The 9332-nt window shown below is 51.1% G+C and overlaps 1 long non-coding RNA gene across 1 annotated transcript; it reads right to left on the bottom strand.

Moving 5' to 3' along the window:
- Nucleotides 1–3358: 3358 nt before the first annotated feature.
- LOC137324169 (uncharacterized) lies at nt 3359–5972 on the bottom strand. Its single transcript, XR_010963531.1, has 3 exons — nt 5769–5972; nt 4155–4619; nt 3359–3789 (listed from the first exon to the last, which is right to left on the bottom strand). It is a non-coding gene; the product is annotated as an uncharacterized lncRNA (long non-coding RNA).
- Between the last annotated feature and the right edge of the window lie 3360 nt (nt 5973–9332).

Below are 9332 nucleotides of genomic sequence, written 5' to 3' on the forward strand. Positions count from 1 at the left end.
TTCTCTCTCTATCTCTCTCTCATCTTTCATTCTCTCTCTCTTTAGCTCTTTCATTCTCTCTTTCTCTCTTTATCTCTTTCATTCTCTCTTTCTCTCTCTCTTCTTTCTCTCTCTATCTCTTTCTTTCTCTCTCTGTCTCTTTCTTTCTCTCTCTTTCTCTCTTTCTCGCTCTCTCTTTCTTCTCTTTATCTCTTTCTTTCCTCTCTCTATCTCTCTCTCTTTCTCTTTCTTTCTCTCTCTCTTTCTCTCTCTCTTTCTTTCTCTCTCTCTCTTTCTCTGTTTCTCTCTCTCTTTCTTTCTCTCTCTCTCTTTCTTTCTCTCTCTCTCTTTCTTTCCCTCTCTCTGTATCTCTTTCTTTCTCTCTCTCTATCTCTTTCTTTCTCTCTCTCTCTGTCTCTTTCCTTCTCTCTTTATCTTTTTCTTTCTCTCTCTCTTTCTCTCTCTCATTCTTTCTCTCTCTCTCTTTCTTTCTCTCTCACTCTTTCTCTCTCTCTCTTCCTCTCATTCTCTGTTTCTCTCTCTCTATCTCTTTCTTTCTCTCTTTCTCTCTCTCTCTCTTTCTTTCTCTCTCTCTCTTTCTCTCTCTATCTCTTTCTTTTTCTCTCTATCTCTTTCATTCTCTCTCTCTTTCTTTCTCTGTTTTCTCTCTCTCTCTTTATCTCTTTTCCCCTCCCCTTTCTCTCTTTCTCTCTCTCTTTTCTTTCTCTCTTTCTCTCTCTCTTTCTTTCTCACTTTTTCTCTCTCTTTCTCTCTCTCTATCTCTCTCTCGTTCTCTGTTTCTCTCTCTCTCTTTCTTTCTCTCTCTCTATCTCTCTGTCTCTTTCTTTCTCTCTTTAGCTCTTTCTTTCTCTCTCTATCTCTCTCTCTATCTCTTTCTTCTCTCTTCTCTCTCTCTCTCTTTCTCTCTCTATCTCTTTCTTTCTCTTCTCTCTCTTCTCCCTCTATCTCTTTCTTTCTCTTCTTTCTCTCTATCTCTTTCTCTCTTTCTCTCTCTCTCTCTTTCATTCTCTCTCTCTTTATCTCTTTCCCTCTTTCTCTGTTTCTCTCTCCTATCTCTTTCTTTCTCTCTCTATCTCTTTATTTATTTCTCTCTCTCTCTCTGTCTCTTTCTTTCTCTCTTTAGCTCTTTCTTTCTCTCTCTATCTCTCTCTGTACGTCTTTCTTTCTCTCTTTCACTCTCTATCTCTTTCTTTCTCTCTTTATCTCTATCTTTCTCTCTCTATCTCCTCTCTCTTTTTCTTTCTCTCTCTCTTTCTTTCTCTCTTTCTCTCTATCTCTTTCTTTCTCTCTCTATCTCTTTCTTCTCTCTTTATCTCTTTCTTTCTCTCTCTATCTCTCTCTCTTTCTCTTTCATTTCTCTCCCTCTCTCTTCTCTCTTTGTCTCTTTCTTTCTCTCTCTCTTCTCTCTTTAGCTCTTTCTTTCTCTCTCTCTATCTCTTTCTCTCTTTCTCTCTTTCATTCTCTCTTTCTCTCTCTCTTTCTTTCTCTCTTTATCTCTTTCTTTCTCTCTATATCTTTCTTTTCTCTCTCTCTTCTTTCTCTCTCACTCTATCTCTTTCTCTCTCTATCTCTTTCTTTACCTCTCTCTCTCTCTCTCAATCTCTTTCTTTCTCTCTCTCTCTCTCTCTCTCTTTCCTCTCTCTCTCTTTCTCTCTCTCTTTTTCTTTCTCTTTATCTCTTCTTTCTCTCTCCATCTCTTTCTTTCCCTCTTTCTCTCTTTCTCTCTTTCTCTCTCTATCTCTTTCTTTCTCTCTCTATCTCTTTCTTTCTCTCTCACTCTATCTCTTTCTTTCTCTCTTTCTCTCGATCTCTCTCTCTTTCTTTATCTCTTTCTCTGTTTCTCTCTCTATTTCTCTCCTTCTTTCTCTCTCTATCTCTTTCTTTCTCTTTCTTTCTGTATCTCTTTCTCTCTCTCTTATATCTCTTCTTTCTCTCTTTATTCTTTCTCTCTCTTTATCTCTTTCTCTCTCTCTTTATCTCTTTCATTCTCTCTTGATCTCTTTCATTCTCTCTTACTCTCTCTTTCTCTCTCTATCTCTTTTTTTCTCTCTCTATCTCTTTCTTTCTCTCTCACTCTATCTCTTTCTTTCTCTCTCGATCTCTCTCTATCTCTTTTTTTCTCTCTCTCTTATTTCTCTCTCTATCTTGTTCTCTATCTTTCTCTGTTTCTCGCTCTCTCTATCTCTTTCTTTCTCCCTCTCTCTCTCTTTCTTTCTTTATCTCTTTCCTTTCTTTCTCTCTTTCTTTCTCGCTTTCTCTCTCTCTCTCTTTCTTTATCTCTTTCTCTGTTTCTCTCTCTCTATCTCTCTCCTTCTCTTCTTTCTTTCTCTCTCTCTCTTTCTTTCTCTCTCTATCTTTCTCTCTCTCTCTATCTCTTTCTCTCTCTCTCTCTACCTCTTTCTTCTCTCTCTCTCGATCTGTTTCTCTCTCTGTCTCTTTCTCTCTACCTCTTTCTTTCTCTCTCTCTCTCTATCTCTTTCTCTCTCTCTACCTCTTTCTTTCTCTCTCTCATCGATCTGTTTCTCTCTCTCTCTGTCTCTTTCTCTCTCTATAAATCTTTCTTTCTCTCTCTCTACCTCATTCTCTCTCTCGCTATCTCTTTCTCTCTCTCTCTATCTCTCTCTCTCAATCTCTTGTGAGAGAGGGAGAGGGGAATGTGAGAGAGAGAGAGGGAATGTGAGAGTGAGGTTAAATATGAGAGAGAGAGAGGCAATGTGAGAAGGAGAGATAGAGAGCGAGAGGGGGAATGTGAGAGGGAGAGGGGCAATATGATAGAGAGAGGGGGAATGTGAGAGAGAGACAAAGGGAATGTGAGAGAGGGGGAATGTGAGAGGGAGAGATAGAGAGAGGGGGAATATGGGAGAGAGAGAGGGAGAGGGAGGATGTGAGAGACAGACAGGGGAATGTGTGAGAGAGAGAGATAGAGAGAGAGGGGAGAATGTGAGAGAGAGAGATAGATAGAGAGAGGGGGGAATGTGAGAGGGAGAGAGGGAGTTAACGGGATTGTAGGAGACGGTTCCGCTTTATGCACCAGCAGGGCTGCGGCCTCCCAGAGTCGAATAGCTTCTTTCCGCCCATGAATTCTCTCCTGCCCCCACCCGCCCCCCACAAAGGGCGGCTCCATCACACCGGCAGCAGCGAATGGTAACTACGAGGGCCTGACCCCGTCAGCCTGAGCCCGACAACGAATGAAATGGCAGTGTGATAATCAGCCTCTCCCCTCGCCTCACACCCCCCCACCCCAAACACCCCCAGGAAGTGCAAGACAGCCCCCACCCACCCCAGCACCCCTCCCCCCTTGCCGGTTAACGCTCAGTCCCCAGCCCCTCAGTCGAAAGAAGCAAAGGAGACGAGCGAATGCGTTAGAATTCATTTTATTGAGGGGAGGGGAGCGGCGCGCGATGCCGCTGCAGTCGAACAGCTGGAGAGTTAGGGGTAGCGGGCTGGTGGCGGAAGCGGAGGCCTTGGGCGGTCTTCAACGGGTCCTTTGGTCCGGCGTCCGCGCACAGCAGGATCCCGACAGCGAGGGGCCAATCCACCGGGTTGAGGGGTTCTTCTCTTGACCGTTGGTTCGGCAGGATCTGGGCGAGGGCAGGCATTGCCCACCCCCTTGAGAAGACGGCGCTGACGCCTCCTTCTTGGACCCAACCGCAGACCCGTGTGGTGAAGGGGCCCCCCCCCATGGTGACGTTCGGTCAGGGTGGGGGTTCCAGGATTGTCTGTCTCAGCGACCGTGAAGGATCGGCCGATTTGGGTGTGTGACAGGATCGAGGGGCTGAATGAATGGGCCTCCTCCTGTTCCTGTGTAACAGGCTCGAGGGGGAATGAATGGGGCCTCGTCCTGGTTCCTGTGTAACAGGCTCGAGGGGGAATGAATGGGGCCTCCTCCTGTTCCTGTGTAACAGGCTCGAGGGAGAATGAATGGGCCTCCTCCTGTTCCTGTGTGTGACAGGCTCGAGGGGGAATGAATGGGCCTCCTCCTGTTCCTGTGTAACAGGCTCGAGGGGGCATGAATGGGCCTCCTCCTGTTCCTGTGTGTGACAGGCTCGAGGGGAATGAATGGGCCTCCTCCTGCTCCTGTGTAACAGGCTCGAGGGGGAATGAATGGGCCTCCTCCTGTTCCTGTGTAACAGGCTCGAGGGGAATGAATGGGCCTCCTCCTGTTCCTGTGTAACAGGCTCGAGGGGGAATGAATGGGCCTCCTCCTGCTCCTGTGTAACAGGCTCGAGTGGGAATGAATGGGCCTCCTCCTGTTCCTGTGTAACAGGCTCGAGGGGGAATGAATGGGCCTCCTCCTGTTCCGGTGTATCAGGCTCGAGGGCTGAATGGCCTCCCTCTATGTCACGAATCCTCAGGCCGAGCTGGCCCTTCAGAGGCGTGGTGCAGAGAAGCTCGGGAGATGAAGGGGAGGGGAGAGGAGAGGCGCTGGTTTGCGGAGAGTGGAGAGCGGCATTCTGCCCTCTGGACAGGCCCTCTGCCGATTACCCCTAGAAGTAGATAATCTCATCGAAAAGCTTCTTCCCGCACTGTACGTCCACCACCGATGCTTCACCTTCGTGTGCGGGGAGAGGTTCATGAATTACAACATGCAGGTACTCATCGCCAGCACCGACCACAATCTGGAGAGACAAGAGGGTAAATCAGAGGGTCAGTACTGAGGGAGGCCGCACTGTCGGAGGGTCAGTACAGAGGGAGCGCCGCACTGTCGGAGGGTCAGTACTGAGGAGCGCCGCACTGTCGGAGGGTCAGTACTGAGGGAGCGCCGCACTGTCGGAGGGTCAGTACTGAGGGAGCGCCGCACTGTCGGAGGGTCAGTACTGAGGGAGCGCCGCACTGTCGGAGGGTCGGTACTGAGGGAGCGCCGCAGTCGGAGGTCGGTACTGAGGGAGGGCCGCACTGTCGGAGGGTCGGTACTGAGGGAGGGCTGCACTGTCGGAGCTTCGGTACTGAGGGAGTGCCGCACTGTCGGAGGGTCGGTGCTGAGACGTTCCCGGACCGGGGAGCCAATGTGGGTCCATCGAGCACAGGGGGTGAGGGGTGAACGGGACTCGGTGCGAGTTAGGATATTCGGGGGGGCATCAGATGAGTTGATGGTTACTGAGGGTGGGAGGTGCAAGACCGCCAGGAGAGCATTGGAATAGTCCAGTCTGGAGGTAACAAAGGCACGGACGAGGGTTTCAGCAGCAGATGAGCTGAGGCAGGGACGGAGACGGACGATGTTACGGGAGATGGAATTGGGCGGTCTCTGTGGTGAGAGACACACCTCAATCTCTGGAACACCCTCATTATTATTTCTCAACACTTTGGGAATTCCTAGAACGAGAGCCGAGCTTTTGTGGTCAGGGTTCCGGGAACACCTCGATTTTCAAATTCTCCATCCTCGCCTTCAAATCCCTCCACGGCCCCTCGCTCCCTCCCTCACTATCTCTGTAACCTCCTCCAGCCCCTACGACCCTCCGAGATCTCTGCCCTCCTCCAATTCCGGCCTCTTGTCCATCCCCCCGATTTCCATCGCTCCACCATTGGCGGCCCCGTGCCTTCAGCTGCCTGGGCCCCTGAGCTCTGGAATTCCCTCCTAAACCTCTCCGTCTCTCTCTCTCCTCCTTTAAGACGCTCCTTAAAACCTCCCTCTTTGCCCGAGCTTTTGCTCTCCTGTCCTAATATCTCCTCATGGGTCTTGGTGGGGAATTTTACTCTGATTTACGCTCCTGTGGAGGGCCGTGGGGACGTTTCACCCCGTTAAAGGGGCTGTTCGTGCCTTTTCTTACCTTAACAAAGTGGTTTCGTTCCTTGGACGACTTGTGAAGTAAACGAGATTGCATGAAACACTTGGAATTTTTTCTGCAATTTCTCCTCGACCTTGTGACTTCAGCTGAAAACGGTCACAATGAAATTTAGAAAAAGCTTTCACCAATTTCCCCCAGTCGCCCGATTTGTTCAGGTGTCAGCCGTGGCTCTCTCTCTCTCTCCCTCCCCCCGTCTCTCTGTCTCTCTCCCTCCCTCTCCCTCTCTCTCCCTCTCTCCCCTCCATCTCTCTCTCTCTCCCTCCCTCTCTCTCTCCCTCTCTCTCTCCCACCCTCTCTCTCTCCATCTCTCTCTCTCTCCCTCTCTCTCTCTCTCTCTCCCGCTCTCTCTCTCCCTCTCCTCCCTCCCTCTCTCTTTCTCCCCCTCTCTACTCTCCCTCCTCCCTCGCTCTCTCTCTCCCTCCCTCCCTCTCTCTGTCCTGTCTCTCTCTCTCTCCCTCCCTCTCTGTCTGTCTCTCTCGCTCTGTCTCTCTCTCTCTCTGTCTCTCTCCCCTCTCTCTCCCTCCCTTTCCCTCGCTCTCTCTCTCTCTCTCCCTCCCTCTCTCTCTCTTTCTCTCTGTCTCTGTCTCTCTCTCTCCCTCCATCCCTCTCTCTCTCTCTGTGTTTCTCTCTCTCCTCTCCACCCTCTCTCCCTCTCTCTCTCCCTCCCTCCCTCTCTCTGTCTGTCTCTCTCTCTCTCCTCCCTCTCTGTCTCTCTCGCTCTGTCTCTCTCTCTCTCTCTCTGTCTCTCTCCCCTCTCTCTCCCTCCCTTTCCCTCGCTCTCTCTCTCTCTCCCTCCCTCTCTCTCTTCTCTCTCACTGTCTCTGTCTCTCTCTCCCTCCGTCCCTCTCTCTCTCTCTCTCTGTTTCTCTCTCCCTCTCCCACCCTCTCTCCCTCTCTCTCTCCCTCCCTCCCTCCCTCCCTCTCTCTCTCTCTCTCTGTCTCTCTCTTTCTGTCTCTCTCTCCCTCTCTCTCTCTCCTCATCTGAGTCTAGAGATCGTGGGCTCGAGCCCCCACTCCAGAGACTCGAGCTCCATAATCCAGGTACGACACTCCCCCGGTTTCCCAGTACTGAGGGAGGGTCGGTCCTGAGGGAGCGCCGCATTGTCGGAGGATCAGTACTGAGGGAGCGCCGCACTGTCGGAGGGTCAGTACTGAGGGGAGGCCGCACTGTCGGAGGGTCAGTACTGAGGGAGGGTCGCACTGTCGGAGGGTCAGTACTGAGGGAGCGCCGCACTGTCGGAGGGTCAGTACTGAGGGAGCGCCGCACTGTCGGAGGGTCAGCACTGAGGGAGCGCCGCACTGTCGGAGGTCAGTACTAGGGAGCGCCGCACTGTCGGAGGGTCAGTACTGAGGGAGCGCCGCACTGTCGAGGGTCAGTACTGAGGGAGCGCCGCACTGTCGAGGGTCAGTACTGAGGAGCGCCGCACTGTCGGAGGGGCCGTCTTTCGGATCAGATCATTTATCACGTTGCTGTCTGTGGGATCTTGCTGTGCGCGAGTCGCTGCCGTGATTCTTGCATTCCAAAACAGGGACATTCAGTGGCAGCGATCGTCTGCCCTAAACCACCGAGTTTATCGCTGCTCATGGTGTCTCTCTCTCTGTCTCTCTCCGTCTCTCTCTCTCCGTCTCTCCGTCTTTCTCTGTCTCTCCGAGCCTCCCTCTCTCCGTCTCTCCTTCTCTCTCTGCCCCGCTCCCTCCTTTTTAAACCTTTCCGCCCCTCACCAGCCCCCTCCTCCTATCCCCGCGGGGGACGATACCAACTCCGAGAGGAAGTGGAGGTGAGATTAATCACTCACTGTCCCAACCAACCGTCCGCCTGTCGAGGGTTTAAACCAACTCGTGGGGAGTGACGCTGGATTGGGGAGATTCACTTCACTGAAATTAAAGAAAGGGTCACTTAGAAATGATACACAGACAGACACAGACACAGACGCTCCACATACAGACAGACACTCACAGACAGACACACACACACAGACACTCACACACAGACACACACACACAGAGACACACAAACACAGACACTCCACATACAGACAGACACACACACTCACAGACACACACACACAGACAGACACACACACACACACTCACACAGACACTCCACATACAGACAGACACACACACACACACACACACTCACACAGACACTCCACATACAGACAGACACTCACACACACACACACACACACACAGACTCACAGACACACAGACACACACACAGACACTCCACATACAGACAGACACTCACAGACACACACGCACAGACACTCCACATACAGACACACACACACACAGACACTCCACATACAGACAGACACTCACAGACTCACAGACACACACACAGACAGACACACACAGACACTCACACACACTCACACACAGACACTCGCACACAGACACACACCGACACACACACAGACACTCACAGACACACACACACACACTCTCATACACACACAACCACACACACACACACAGACACACACACACAGACAGACAGATACACACATACACACAGACACAACCACACACACACACACACAGACACTCACACACACAGACACTCTACTCACAGACAGACACACACACACACACACACACGCACACTCTCACACACACACACACTCTGACACACACACACAGACACAACCACACACTCACACACACACACACAGACACACACACACAGACACTCACAGACAGACAGACACACACACACATACACACACACTCTCACACACACACACACAGACACTCACACTCACACACACACACAGACACTCACACTCACACACAGACACTCACACACAGACACACACACAGACATTCACACACAGACACTCACACACACGCCATTGTACGATGAGAGAGAATTACCAGATTGTCCAGTCGCGAGACACAAGGACCAGTTTGAAATCACGAGCCGGTCCCCACTGTTCCCGACTCACTGGGCACAGACCCAGAGCTGAACAGCTCGCTCCCCGACCTGAGCATCTCGTGGGGGGCCGCAGGCTCACACCGATTGGACACTGGGCACCGTGGCCTCCTCCTGCCGTCCCCAACAACAGGCCTCCCCCCAACCGCCCACCTTGGTTGACCAGCCAGGGGATTAAATGAGATTGAATGGTACGAGCTGGAGATGTGTCTCAGGGGGATACAGTTATGGGTCGTTAATGTGATGATCGTTAATGTGATGATCGTTACTGTGATGATCGTTAATGTGACGATCGTTACTGTGACGATCGTTACGATCGTTCATGTGACGGTCGTTAATGTGACGGTCGTTAATGTGACGGTCGTTACTGTAGACGGTCGTTAATGTGACGGTCGTTAACGTGCCGATCGTTACTGTGACGATCGTTAACGTGACGATCCTTACTGTGACGATCGTTAACGTGACGATCGTTACTGTGACGATCGTTAACGTGACGATCGTTACCGTGACGATCGTTAACGTGACGATCGTTAACGTGACGATCCTTACTGTGACGATCGTTACTGTGACGAACGTTAATATATATCCTCCCCTCCCTGGATTATGAG

Source organism: Heptranchias perlo, chromosome 8 (assembly GCF_035084215.1).
Source record: "Heptranchias perlo isolate sHepPer1 chromosome 8, sHepPer1.hap1, whole genome shotgun sequence".
In the NCBI taxonomy this organism is placed as follows: domain Eukaryota; kingdom Metazoa; phylum Chordata; class Chondrichthyes; order Hexanchiformes; family Hexanchidae; genus Heptranchias; species Heptranchias perlo.